The 15,000-nt window shown below is 39.6% G+C and overlaps 1 protein-coding gene across 1 annotated transcript in view; it reads left to right on the forward strand.

The window, feature by feature from the left end:
- Window positions 1-1,588: 1,588 nt before the first annotated feature.
- PREX2 (phosphatidylinositol-3,4,5-trisphosphate dependent Rac exchange factor 2) overlaps window positions 1,589-15,000 on the forward strand; it is a 397,196-nt gene continuing 383,784 nt past the window's right edge. Inside the window, exon 1 of the mRNA XM_061172148.1 lies at window positions 1,589-1,666. The gene's annotated coding sequence lies outside the window, so the exon portion shown is untranslated. The remainder of the gene's footprint in view (window positions 1,667-15,000) is intronic.

Consider the following 15,000-nt stretch of genomic DNA (forward strand, 5'->3'; position numbering starts at 1 on the left):
TATGGCAATTCCTCAGACTACTATTCATTGTAGAGTTGAGATAGTGCTATTTTTACATGCGACAGTCCAGAATTTCAATAATATATCAGCAATGGAATTTTAGAATCTCACATTTAAGGTATCAGTAGTCAGTAACATATAAAGCATGCATAATATTTTTTAGAGACATTTTATATAAGAATTACCCTTCCTTAAGTATTCAGTCTGAGGCACTGCATAGTATCCTGTGCTAAGTGATCAGTGCATAGTATCTCATGTAACCCTTGTACTTGTCCTAGGGCTTAGATTGGATGATTACAGGATATCTCAGAGATATTGCAAGTTCGGTTCCAGACCACCGCAAGAAAATGAATATTGAAATAAAGCAAGTCACATGAAATTTTTGATTTCCCAGTGCATACAAAAGTTATGTTTCCACTACAGTGTAGTCTATTAAGTGTGCAATAGCATTATGTCTAAAAACAATGTCCATACCTTCATTAAAAAGACTTAATTGCAAAAAACCTCTAACCATCATCTGAGCCTTCAGCGAATCATAATCTTTTTGCAACAGTAACATCAAAGATCACTTATCACAGATCACTATAACAAATATAATAATTATGAAAAAGTTTGAAATATTGTAAGAATTTTCAGAATGTGACACAGAGACACAAGTGAGCAAATGCTGTTAGAAAAATGGTGCCAGTAGACTTGCCCAGTGCAGGGTTGCTGCAAACCCTCAATGTGCAAAGAATGCAGTATTTGCAAGACACAATAAAGCGAAGTGCAATAAAATGAGATATACCTGTACTCCCAACTGGCCAGATGAGGAAACTGAAGTTGACAGCGACCAGAAAACTTGCCCCAGGTACACAGGTAGTAAGAAGCAGACTCAGGTGCCAAATCAAGTCCTCTACCATCAGGGCCACTGTCAAGCTGCCTCTTCTTGCCTTTAAGATAACAAAGCGGAGTCTCTAGCAGGAGAGAAATGGAAACACAGGATAATGAAAACAGGGTCAGGAGGACAAAATTTATGAAGTAATCTTTTTCTTTTTCATCTTATTTTCAAGAAAATAAAGGTATTGTATCAACAAATTAATAGTTTAGATGTTTTGAGTCCACTTAAATGAATATGACTTTTACTTATTAAAATGCTAATAATCCATTAGGTTTTAAATTTAAACATCAAAAATGTAAATTTCAATATCAAACCCCCAATTAAAGGCAAATAATTACATTTTTCCTATAGTGGAATTGCTGGGTGAAGGAGTGTTGGTTCATACACCTGGGAATTTCCCGGGTGAAATCTGAAACTGGCCACTGTACACAGAGGTCGAGAGAGGGAAGAAAGAGGCAGACAAGGAGGCGGGTCGGATAAGCCGGGAAACTTAACAAGTTCGCCTTGGGCGGATGCATAGTGAGTAGATCTCCGCCCCCGCCCACCAAATTTAAAAAGCTTATAGAGAGGCCTTATCGGGGTTCAGTCACGTACCCGGTCCAGGTGGTCTCGACAACACATTACTCTCTGAAGGCGAGTCCTCGGAACCAGCTCCTACTGCGGCAGCGGTGGGCAAAATATACCCTCCAAGGACGGGGGAGGGGTGAGGAGCCTCCTGCCCGGGTGCAGCTCAAGGGTCAACCGACCCTCATGTCCTTTGGATGACCTCCTCCAGCCAGGATAGAGGTACAGCTTAATATTTTTAATATTTATTGCCAAATTTTCCTTCAAAAAGTTTCTATTTTCCTTTTAATTCTTCTTCCCGACACTCCTGTCATATTGGAAGTAGGTCATTTTTTTAGTTCCTCAAAAAAATTCCTGCAAAGTACCTCTTTTAAAAATGTTGTTTTAATTCTGTGCCCATTTAATAGTGGAAACTGATCTTTCCTTGTTTTAATTTGAATTTATTTGATTAATTATGAGGTTTAATTTTTCTTGTTATATTTATATACTTGGCATTTGTTCCTTTGTGAATTTGCTATTCTTTGGCTTTGCTAAATTCTCTGTTGGGGTGTCGTTTATTTTTGTCTTTGTTGAGTTGTACGAGCTTTTCCTATAGTGAGGATATTAACCTACAGTTTGACATATATTATCCTGCAATCTCCTCTAACTCCAGGTTTGTTGTTTGTATTTTAATTTTATAGTGTTTTGTTCATATAGATGCTTTACAGTTTTAATAGTCAAGTTAATGTATCTATTCCTTTTATGAATTCTGCTTTTGCGTGCATAGCTGATTTCTGGTGGCTCTTTTACTTATATTTTTCAAGCCTTCAGTATATGTTAATTTACATAATTGCCTTGTCACAGATAATGTTTGGGAGAACATTATCTCATTAAAATGACCTGTCAGTTTTCTTTCTGAGGTTTTTGTGTCTGCCCTTCTCAATGAGCTACACTTTTATTTTTCTTACAAATGCCCCAACCCACTGTTGATCCCAGCAGCGCCTTTTAGTGGAGCAATGAACAATTGCTTTTCTGCTGAAGCTTGCTGCCTTGAAGTCATTTTCAGATTATTAAAAAATGAGGGAATTTAGTTGGACAGGCTGGACCTCTTTTTGTGAAGATTACAGAGAGAATCTACACCGTTTCTGAAAGGTGATCTTGCCTGAGAGTAATGATAATGCCTGAAATAAAAGGCCTCTCTCGCATCTCCTGTGGACCCTCAGCGCATTTTAATCCTAATTAAAGAAGTCCAAGAGAGCTTTTCCAGAAGGAGCTGATTATAACCACAGCTCCATATGGAACTCATCGAGGGTTACCACTGCAGCTGTGGAGCATTAGAGCATGAGAAGCACACTGGAAATGTCTCCATGCGAGGCATCTGTTGAAAAATGGTTTGTTAAACTTGGCTGTGTGGGAGTCCTTTAGTGTTCTTAATACCAGGGGACAAGTTGTGTTCTACCAGGAGGCCCCCTTATTCCTTTAAGCCTTGCTACGCATTTTTGTGCATTGATACTGCATGAAACCTTTCGGATTGCTGGAGTGCCCTGGTTGTATTCCTGATAGAGGGCATGGTACTCGGTTTTAGATCTTTATCTTTGGCCAGTGGGCTTGGATTATTATCGACTAGGGGAAGTTGAAAAACAGACATTCAGTAGCTTCTGGGTCCCATATTGCTGGGGGGCTGGGGAAGTCCATGATGAGGACAAGAGGCAAAAGAGCACTGGAGATGAGCGTAACGATCTCACATCTGCCATGGAACGATTTGCTGAGCTTCTGCCACTCACAGCAGAGAGATCCGGACCAGGGAGACTAGAGGTCGACTTGTCATTTCAAAACTGGAATAAGGTTCTGGTGTTGCCCTGGCAGCAAAAAAAATGAGTGTTGTAATGCTTAAGATATTTTTCTCCTCTTACCACTCTAATTCACACTATTTTGCACCAGTAGTAACTCAAAGACCAATACAAAACAGGAGAGAAAAAGCATACATCCCTGAAAACTCAAGATAATCTCACATCTCATTTTAGCTAACATTTCCTATTCCCACCTTTTCTCCAATTCAACTCTTAAAGCCTGTGCAATAATAAGTGTTAGTCTCAACTCCAAGGTGAAGCTGGGTGCAGGGGAAGCATGAGATCACCAGCAGCCGGAATGCCCTGCTTCTCCCCTGGCTGTTCAAAGTGCTAGCAGATTCAAAGGGAGATAGGGAGAGAGGACACCCACGAGCAGTGGTCAGGACCAGGAGACCAGAGGGGTTGCTGATACTCCTTCTGGGTTCTTGAGGGAGGATATGCATTTTATTCTTCTTTGGGGCTTTGGGCTCTAAGCTCATTGTAGTCTCCAGGTGAACTTGGTACCTGGGAACATCATGCCTGGTGTGCTCCGATTAGGCAGGCCCCAGTGATGTGGATGATGCCTTTCTCTACGCCACCTGCTCCCCACTCGTCATTCTTGGATAAGAAGGGTCATATGAAAACCTCCCAAGTAGGGCTTCCCTGGTGGCACAGTGGTTAAGAATCCTCCTGCCAATGCAGGGAACACAGGTTCGAGCCCTGCCCCGGGAAGATCCCACATGCTGCGGAGCAGCTAAGCCCGTGTGCCACAACTACTGAGCCTGCACTCTAGAGCCTGTGAGCCATAACTACTGAGCCCACATGCCACAACTACTGAAGCCCGCGTGCCTAGAGCCCGTGCTCCGCAACGAGAAGCCCCCGCAATGAGAAACCAGTGCACCGCAAAGAAGAGTAGCCCCCGCTCGCCGCAACTAGAGAAAACCCACGCACAGCAATGAAGACTCAGCGCAACCAAAAATTAAAAAAAAAAAAAAAAAGCGTCCCAAGTACAAGGTAACAGTATATATAGGTTGGGACAGTCCCAAGGGATCTGAGGTTGCATTGTTATATTGGCTTTATAGAGTCAAAGCTGGGAGACATTTGAGAATGGAGGGGGCACCCCAGACCCTAAACAGTTGTGCCTGTGGCGTATAATTCTGTGTGATGCCACCAACTTCCCAAAACATGAAAAGCTGAGTTTATGAGACAAGCAATTCAGAGGCCTTATGTTAATCAATGGGAAAAAGATGGTGTTTATTTTAGTGATAGTTATGTGTGGTAAGGCATATATTTTCCCAACCGAGTGTCCAACAGCTAAATTAACTGCAGAGATTCTAGTCAAAAAATCTTCTGGCTTTGAGGATGAAGGGGTAACAGGCTTGGTAGTGAATAAGCTTTGAGGGCATAACTCCTAAGAAAGTAACTCATGAATTTAAGACAAAATGTCATTAGGTGTTTTATAAATTTATTTCCTAAGGGTATTATACTTTTAAAAACTACATGTAAGTCTTAACTAGTTTTTCATAATTCAGAAGAAAAGGAACTGCTAATAATCGTGTCAAAGACATAACAGTCTTTTAAGAAGTTTTGTTTTAAATTCATTGGAACAAATGTGAGAAGAAAGGTCATCATTGTAATTTATTATTTACTATGAGGAACTGGCTTACAATCAGCTGTCTGCCAGCTACAGACCCAGACAAGCCAGTGCTGTACTTCAGTCTGAAGTTCTGAGTCTGAGGCCTGAGAACCAGGGGAGCCAATGGTGTAAATCATAGTCCGAGGGCAGAAGAAGAGATGAATGTCCCAGCTGAACAGTGAGGCAGGAAAAAGGGACAAGTTCTTCCTTCCTTCATCTTTTCTTCTATCCCAGTTGTCAATAGATTGGATGATGTAATACCCATATTAGGTAGAGAAATCTGCTTTATGGGGTCCATGGATTCAAGTCCTAATGTCATCTGGAAACACCTTCCCAGACATCCCCAGAAATGCTTGATCTGGGTACCTTATGGCCAGTCAAGTTGACACTTAAAATTAACCATCACAATCATGCTTGTGAAAAAACTAGTTGAAATATTTTATTCTTTGAATTATAGGAGCAATGTATTTCAAATGAGAGGACATAGGAAGAAAACAGAATCTCTTACATGAGAGGTACTAAAAACTTCATTTGTGCAGATACAAATTACACACTATATAATTAGAGAATGTTGAGTTTTCTTCAGGGTAAATAATTTCTATTTTAATAAGGACCTTATGTTGGAATTGACTAGCATCATGAAAATTAACATTTGTTGAAAGTCATGACTTTATAGTGCAACCCAGTAGTATAAACATCATCAGTATTACTGTTGTCAACTTGACCAGTTACTTTTGCAAAAATAGAAAAAAAAAAAAGGTCTGCAGTTTAGTTAAGTGTATTTGCTATACATATAAAAACAACAACAAAAAAAACTAGTAGTTTAGCAAAATAGATGTTTCTGCTCCTGTAAAGGTCAAGTGTGTATGTTCACGGTCTGGGGGCAGCTTTCTCCGAGCAATGATCTGGGGACAAAGGCTCCTTTAATCTTTGAGTCTCAACATTCCCTATGGTCTTAAGTCTTTATCTCCTTGCTGAAGGAGGAAAAGGCAACATAGAAGGTTCATCTGCTTCTGTCCAGAAGAGCCCAGCCTAGTTGATGCTGGTGCACATCCATGGACAAGATCTTACCACGGGGTTTCCCTGGTGGTACAGTGGTTAAGAATCCTCCTGCCAATGCAGGGGACACGGGTTTGAGCTCTGGTCCAGGAAGATCCCACATGCTGCGGAGCAACGAAGCCCGTGCGCCACAACTACAGAGCCCGCACCACAACTACTGAGCCTGCGCGCCTAGAACCCGTGTGCCTAGAGCCTGTGCTCTGCAACAAGAGAAGCCACTTTAATGAGAAGCCGGAGCACCGCAAGGAAGAGTAGCCCCCGCTCGCCGCAACTAGAGAAAGCCCGCGCGCAGCAACAAAGACCCAATGCGCCAAAAATAAATAAATAAATTTTAAAAAAAATAAAAAATAAAAGCTGGTGACTCATTAAAAAAAAAAAAGATCTTATCACGGAGTCACACGTCCTCTGTGTACACCTGCCCTGAGTCACCTGCACACCGGCCTCTCAGTCCCAACTCTTCGCTTTAGAAAGGAGAGCCTGGATGCCTGTAGAATCTGGTCTCTTTGTTGCTGCCTGAATCCAGTGGGTTGGTCAACACTAAATCAGAGCATTCATCATAGAGTGTAACTTCTGTCCTAGAGTTAGTGTAGTGAATGGTGTCAGTGAGTAGTTGTCCTCCTGAGGAAGATTTATGAACATAGTGCCTGGGAAGAAATAAGCTTAATTTAAAAAATAAAAACAAGCTGAAAGCTTTTCAATAAGTATTCTAATCTAAAAGGTGATAAGGGCTATGGATTTCATTTTATTTTTGAGAGAGCGAGGTTGTTTTGTTTCATACTTTTATTCTTGGTTTTATACCAAGTGATTATTTGTATTTATCCATCATAAATACTGTATTTAGATATATGTGACTCTTAAGGAATTAGTAAGTAATAATAGTGAGGTATTATGTGTAACGAATTAAAATATTTCTTTGTGAATAATGTTAATAATTTAAATTATACCTGCATAATTAGTTTTTCTGTGTGTTGGATATACCACTTGAAAAAATGATTTCTGTTGTTCCATTGTCATTTATAGCCACATTAGTAATATCTAGCATGTATTTTTCAAAGTAGTAAATTTCAAAATTTTCTGGCAATATGATGGTTTTGCATTCACTAGAACTTTTGGTATTAGGCTCCTACTGCCATGGGTTAGGTAGTCACACTCTTTTGAAATCAGAGAATGAAAGTTAGTTCACCAGTCATTGAAAAGGGGAACTAGAAAGGCATATTGAATAAATCAAATACTTTGACATTTTTAATAACTCCTACATAATTGCCATGTTTATAATTCAGGGCAGGAAATATATCAGAGCTATCCATTAATTAAAAATTATTCTGATCATTATGCTTTATATTCATAAAACCATACATACACAGTACCTGAAGTAACAACAAATACAATATCTGGGCGACACCCAAATCAAATGTAAGTAGAGAGCATTTAGAACACAAATGGAGCATTAAGACAGTCATGATCTCTTGAAATCGGTCCTTCTGGTTGGATTTCCCCTTGATTGGCCTTTTGGACTCTTTTTGACTTCTCAGACCATTTTAGTGGTCATGTTTAGTCTCTAATTTAAATATTAAAACATGTGTTCTTTCAAATCTTAACTAGGATTTTAAAGAAAGGGAAAAAATAAAAGGAAAAAAGGATCAAGAGGTTGTTTTCTTATGGTAATGGAAGAAAACTATTTAATACATAAAATGCTGGGAAGAAAAAAACGGTACCATAAAAGTGGTTTGGAAATTTTTTTGCTGCCTTTGGGGCAGTGATGATTTCTATTCTAGGGAAGTAATGCATATTCCATTCCTGTTTGAAAAAAGCTACCGTGACTCAGGTGTGCATTTTCTTAATTCAGAAATTCGAAACCCTCAGAGTATGGGTCTTAGGCTCACATGGTCAGTCACATACTTGAAGATTATGGAGGACACTCGAAAGACAGGAAGTGACGAGAACAAAAGATGCCTTAAAACAGGTTAGCCTTCTGGGGGAATTTTGTGAATATTTGAGAAACGAAGGGTTGTCATCAATTAGTCGTTAATAAATAATAAACTGTCACCTGCCTTCACTGATCAAGCTCCCTTTGTTTTTCAAAAACTTGTATATCCTCCGAGCATCACGTAGTCTAAACAATAAGATGTTTGCCCAAGTTGCTTTTTCAGAAGCTTGCAGTCAGCTGTGTCCAGTTCAAGCTCCAGCTGGTTAAGACTGGTTAGGACTGGTTAGGACCACAGACACTCCAACTGGGCATGCGCGAGTGTCCGCTCTGTGACCTTTGACGTCAGCGAGCCAGGAGCTCCACCGTCAAAACGTTGGCTGGGGGGAGGTGGTGGGGAGGTGGTGGGGTGGTGGTCGATGTTCTGGGCATGCGTGCCAAGAAAAAATCCTGTAGCTTAGTTAAGCCTGCGCAGAATGATGATTACTCACCTTTTCCGTATTTCCAATCACCTTTCCCCATGCTCCCCACGCCTCGGCTTTATCCCAAGTAAATATCCTGGCCTCTCGCTTTCAGAGAGGTGGGTTTGGGTTCTGTTCTCTCACCTCCTCACTTGGCTGCCTCGTGAATAAACCCTTTCTTTGCTGCAAACCTCAGTGTCTCAGTGCTTGGCTTGCTGCGCGTCAGGCAAATGAACCTGGTTTGGTAACATATGTAAAATACAGCTTCTGTTGGTGTCAGATGTCGTAACGTCATACTGCATAACAACTACACCACGTGTCAGATGATAATGTTCACTTTATATAATTTCATAATATCTTTGAAATTTTTACAAACCTGATTTAGTGTTTTCTAACACGTGTGACTAGGAAAGGATAGAGCCTTTCATTCAGGAGTGAGGGTGGGATAAAGCAGCCTTCAAAAGCCCCAGGAAGGGCTGACGCAAATAGAGGCAGGGTTAGGTTTGAAAGTATTGGGGTGTTCTGGAGCTGGAATTGGGGGTGCAGGTAGGGATAAGGGAGCAGAAGGTGTGCCCTGAAGAGTTGGCACCCTAAGGAGGGTGCATCGGTGCTGCAGGGCCGATTCCCTTATGAAGCTCCTGGCTCTGCGCATGGAGACTTCATTCCCATCAACAGTCTCTCCAGGTATATTTTAATGCAAGATGCTGAGCGGCCATGGCTTTCCAACTGCACCCATTGTGCTTCAAGATGGCGGGACAGTGGTCCTAACTGTGGATTTCCTGTAGTGAATAGTGGTAGTCAGTTTGTCTCTGCAGGCAAAACCCCTTCCAGAGATGAGGAATGAATGAAGCTTTCAATAAATGGCCTCACATATAAGAAGACGACTGTGAATATGTGATATGGATGATAGAAAGGGGTTAGAGAGTAAGATCAGTGAAAACTGGCATAACTGAGAAAGGCTTTACAGTGGGACTCTGGTCCCCAGGTCTTGCAGGATGGGTAGGATTTGCATAGCTGAAAAGAGAGGGCCAGGGCTAGACCTGCAGGTCGAGGAACAACAGAAGAAAAGGCACAGAACTAATAAAAGGCATGATAAATTGCATGCAGTATGAAAAATAGTAATACTTTAAAGAAACCCCACAGTGGTGCATGTTCAGCCATGAATATCTGGAGTTAGAAGGGACTCCTTAGGTACCGGGTTGCAACCTCTGAGTCATGCGCGGAATGCAGGCTGCAGTTTTGTTTGTTCTTTGCACATATATGTTAATATCCGTGAGGCCGAATTTGGGCACAAATGGGGAAACCAAGAGTAATAATTGCTTTAGAGAAAATTCTAAAGAGAAATTTGAAATTCTTTAAAATTCAATAATTATCTTTCTTTGGAAAAGCGAGCACTATCGAAATATATTTAATTAATTATTTAGCATCAACATTCAAGAATATATGATCACAAATCACTATGTGTTGCTTTAATATTATGCCGATTCAGTAAACCATAAAAGCTTCCCCTTGAAGCATGGTATAAATGAAATGTAATTTGTTTAACATGTCTAAATTCCCTTACTAGATTGTGAGTTTCTTTAGAGGAGGACCTGATTCCTCCAGAGCATTAGCATATAGAAGCTATTCAATAAATGTATGTTTGGTGGTGATTAGATTAATAATAGCTTTAAAACTTGATAAATGAGTAAAAGATTTGAACTGAGGGGCTGGGGAGGAAGTTCTTGATTAGAAATGATAATGGTGATGAATAGTAGACATTTTTTGAGGGGAGCATACTTGATAACTTTGAGCATCAAGTAGAACACAAGTAAAAGATATAGAAAATATCAGAATGAGTCAATGGGAGAAGTTTGAGGAATAATTCTCATCAAGGTGAGGGATAGATGAAGTCACAGGCCTGGATGAATTTTAGAAAGAAAAAAAAGGAAAAAGAAAAAAAAAAAGACAGAGTTAAGGGATAGAAATCATAGGATGTATTTGGAATGATGAAAAGAAAAGTTATCATTACTTGCAAAAGTGTGGTTCCTCGATTAGGTAAAGTATAAGAAATAAAATCAGGTTAAACTGATTTTATAACTACAAAACTATAATTATGTTTAAAATTTTAGAACTCATTGGTTTAGTTTATATGCACATATATACATAATACACACCTATATAATTATTATAGATATACTATTCATGCTATATAAATAATTGAGAAATAAACTTTTGTTAATACTTAATACCAAAATCATCCGTTAGCCTTGGATAAATCAGAAATCTGTCCATTTTTCCCTTACATAAAAACTGGAAAGTATTTATTGCTTTTATTTTTTTTCTCAGGTTCACTCTTGTCTCACAGAATATGCATTTTCAGTTTTATTTCAACAGAACATCCATGAATTTTTGTTTCATTGTCAACATTTTTATTTCCCCGGGGAACATTTCTGTGGAATCCATTTTTACTTGTATGTGACCAGAGGACCTCTATCGGTCAAGTTCACTAACATCTTTGGCATAATTTCAGGAGGAAATTACAGAGAGCACTGCAGGTCTGCCACTTTCCTGGAGGGGAAATATTAACACCCTCACCTCTTGCTTCCAATATAAGATTCTGGCTAGGAGTGAGTTATTCATTTTCTGAAGGGGCATTAATGCCTTAACACCTCTCTAGTCACTTGGTAAATTACCTCTTCCATTACCCAGAACAGTGCTCGGAGATTTCAAGGAATGAATACTTCTAAAGGTGAGAAATACTTAGAAACCCATTATGAAAGTGGTTTCTTTCAAATTTTGTTTTAAATACAGCTTATTGTATGTGTGTATGTACATATATCTGTAGGTATTGAGTATTTGTAGGCATTTATATTTATATAAGGACATAAGAGATTTCAGTTATACATTTGTATTAGTTAGGCTCTAGGTTTTCCTTCTATAATAGAAATCCAACATAATAGTAGCTTAAACTAGGTCAGCGCTTTTCAACCTTGGCATTGTTCATGTTTTGAACCATAGAATTCATGGTAGGGGGGGGTCGTCCTGTGTATTGTAGGATGTTTAGCTGCATCCCTGGACGCTACCCACAAATGCCAGAAGCAACCATACCCTCTCAGCTGTGACAACCAAAAATGTCTCCTGACACTGCCAAATGTCCCCTTAAGGGCAAAGTTTTCCCTTATTGAGAATCAGTGAGCTGGATAGAAATGTATGTTTCACTCATGGGGAGTCCAAGCTGGCGTGGCAGCTCTGCTCTGTGCTGGAGGCCAGACTCTGAGCTTTGTCATCTCTTGGACCTGCCGTGATCATGTGAACCCATAGATCTCCCTCAAGTATCCTGATTCTAGGGGGGCAAGGGCAATGTGTGCTGGTAAAGTGACTCTCTGGAAAAAAAAAAAAAAAAAGAGCCTGACTGGGGAGCAGGGGCCTGATTTGTAGTGTTTGTGGATTTCCATGTTGTAAATATTCCTTCAGTGGCTGCTGTTAAACTACCAATTGTTTAACAACTGACTTCAAAATTCTTGCATATTTAACAATCACTTCTTGTAAGGCAGTATTAGTGGGTGGCAGCATACGGCCAAGAGAAGGCACAACCTTCTGTTTAAGGGCAAAATGAGTTTCCACTTCTGTTCACCCTCATAGGTCAGAACTTAGTCACATGTTCATCCTAGATGCAAGGGAGGCTGGAATGCTGTGTGTATTCTGGACAGCATCTATCCAGCCAAAGAACCAGGAGAATGTATCACTAGGAGACAGAGAGAGAGAGAGAGAGAATGTTTACTGTAGGAAAACCATCAGCCTCTGCCATGTTATCATTTAAAAATTGACCAGAAATCTGAATGAATTTTATCTGAGAGGATCTTAGGAATTTCAGCATTTAAAGTATAATAAGTGAGAAGAGATACATCACAGACTTCCTTGAACTGTCAAAGATTCTCTATGCAGCTAACAACAGAGAATGTTGTGTGATTCTTCTTGCAATTTCTTAAACTGAAGGTAAATGTAGCTCTAAATTCTACACTTTTAGCTCAAGTTTTTTGAAGTAGGTGACCTACGTACTTCACCTTTTGACCTCACTAGAAAATAAATACAGGATTTTAGAATTAGAATAGGATTAATGATCATGGTAATAATTATAATAGATAACATATATAATAGTATGTATCAGTCACTGTCTAAATACTTTGCATATTTTTGTGGTCTTTTAATGTTCACAACACCCTGCGTAGTAGGCACCATTGTTATCCTTATTTTTAGACAAAATTGAGGCACAGATAGGTTAAGTAACTTACCCAAGGACACACAGCAAGTAAGAAGTGGGGCCAGGATTCTTAGAGATCATCTCTTCTAATGCTCTCTGTGCATTCATCTCTATTTCCTTCTATATCTTCCCCCGTAAGGAGGAGAGGCTCTGGAAGGGTAAAAACTACATTTCCCAGATTCCTTTGCAGCTGAGGTTCTGGGTACACTTTGCCTTCAAATCGTCAGCTTTAGGATGTGAAGCAGCTTAGTGACAACTGGGTTAGCAGTAGGAGCAGCTATTTCCTGGCCCCCTCTAAGGTGTTGTGACCTTTCTGGTAATGGAAACTTGGTAGGTTTTTAAAAAATTTCCTCATTTGTAAGATGGAGATAATAACATTTCCCTTTTAGGATTGTTCTGAAGATGGAGTGGTTTATTAGGAAGTTGGTTTGGCTAATGACAGAACCAAAATAACAGTCGCTTAAACAAGATGAAAAGTTATTTCTCTGTAATGCAGATGTCCTAATGTGCAGTTCAGGCTTGGTGCAGTGGCTGCAGGTTCCTCAGAGTTCAGGCTCCTACCTTGTTGCTTGACAATTGTCAACGTTCAGTTTCCACCTGTGGTCTAAGATGACTATGCCCACTTCCCACCCAGTGGTGAAGGGAAAGTGGGTGGTGTGGCTTGTCCTTTAAGGGCAAGACCTGGATGTTGTACCTATCATTTCCATTCAAGCCCCCTTGGCTAGAAGTTAGTCATATTTTCACACTTTTGCTGCAAGTATAGTCTTAAAATTGTAGCCTTCGATTGGACAGTTACTATCTCAGTTTAGAAGGTTGAATTCTATTATTAATATTATGTGAGAAGTATATCATGGATATTGAGGGTGACTAACTAAGTCTCTGCCATATGCAAAGCACTTGGTACATGAGCACATTAATAACTAGAATTCTTCACTTTATTGTTTTAGGGTCTTTTATCTCCTAGAAACAATATTATTTCTGATTTCTGTTGAAAAGGTAATATTTTGGAATTGTGTTACCTGAAAATTTTCAGAAGCAATATCTGTCTCTGAATCAAGCTTCAGTGTGAAATAGATCCTGAATCAAATGCTAAGAGAAAACGCCTTTGTCTTAATGAAATGATTTTTTCATTTCTTGCAGAAAAATAATAATAAATAATGAATTTTGGAATCTTTTTGGGGTGTTACACACTCCAAGCTCTATGACAGTTTCAGGTGGCATTTTTGCTTTGCAGAAGACCATTTGAATCCTTAATGCTGCTGGTGGCTATAAAAATATTCTAACTGTTCCTTTCAAGTGATGAATTATAGAGTTAGCAGTAGACCTGATCAGTAGAACATGGTCAGTATGGTTGAGTGCCCACAACTTTAACTTTAAAAGTAAGAAGAAGTAAATCATGGGAATTGGAATGGAGTAGCCCTTGTAAAAGTTGTGTGGTGAACAAGCTTATCTTCAACATTTGCCTACAGTCCTTGTTAGGCTTCCTTCTTCCCCTCCTTCACCAGTGCCTAGCCCATAAAGTTTCTGCTTCTCCAAGTACACCTCATCTCACTGTCTTGTTGGTAAAGAGCTGAGTACCTATTGCTACTCCCCCTTTGCAGATAAAGAAGTCCCTTACCCCAAATAAATGAAAGCTAAATGCCTGGGAGAAGGGTACCAGAGGTATTTGGGTGAAGAGACTCTTATTTGTACCTGAAAACTCATACCATTTTGGCAGCTGAGTCTCCATGTACAGAGGTGGGCGCTAGCTAGATTTGCTGGAAACTAAGCATTCCTATTTTGGGCAATATCTGCACATGGTTATAAGGATGAGTAACTAGGCAAGGGTCATTTGTCTGCTTACTGAGACTATCAATATTTCATAAAGTTTGGAGTGGACTTTGGGTTACAATTGTTAACACTGCTATTCTTGACAAGGGCAGAAAGATGAATATCTATAGCTCTCTGAGAATTTTCTATTTACCCAGTTGATTACACCACGTGGAGAGGTCTGAGTGGCTCTGTCTAGAGAAATGGTGCTTGGCACAAAAGAAGACATTTAAATACCTTCCCCTGCTTCCTGCACGGCTTAGCTCCCTCTAAGTGGGTTCTTCCAACACTTGAAGCTATATATGAAAGACTAGCAGCCGACAGCACATGATATCTTGGGAGGAATTTTGGAATCTCTCAACTGCATCTTTGGCCACACAAGTCCCTTTGTTTGTTTATTTATTTACTTATGCTTTAAATTCTACATATTTTATTTAAAAATGCATTTTAGAAACTGGGAGGGCTAATACAAATCTTCATTTTCTTGATAAATAACTCTCTCTCTCTCTGTCTCTTTATCCCATCTTTTAGCTCTGGCAGTTCTCCCAGAGCAAGTAATAATAGAGAAGATGTTACAATGAAACAAAAGCTCAAGACATTTTCAAATTGGGCAAAA

The sequence above is a fragment of the Eubalaena glacialis genome, chromosome 17 (genome assembly GCF_028564815.1).
Source record: "Eubalaena glacialis isolate mEubGla1 chromosome 17, mEubGla1.1.hap2.+ XY, whole genome shotgun sequence".
In the NCBI taxonomy this organism is placed as follows: domain Eukaryota; kingdom Metazoa; phylum Chordata; class Mammalia; order Artiodactyla; family Balaenidae; genus Eubalaena; species Eubalaena glacialis.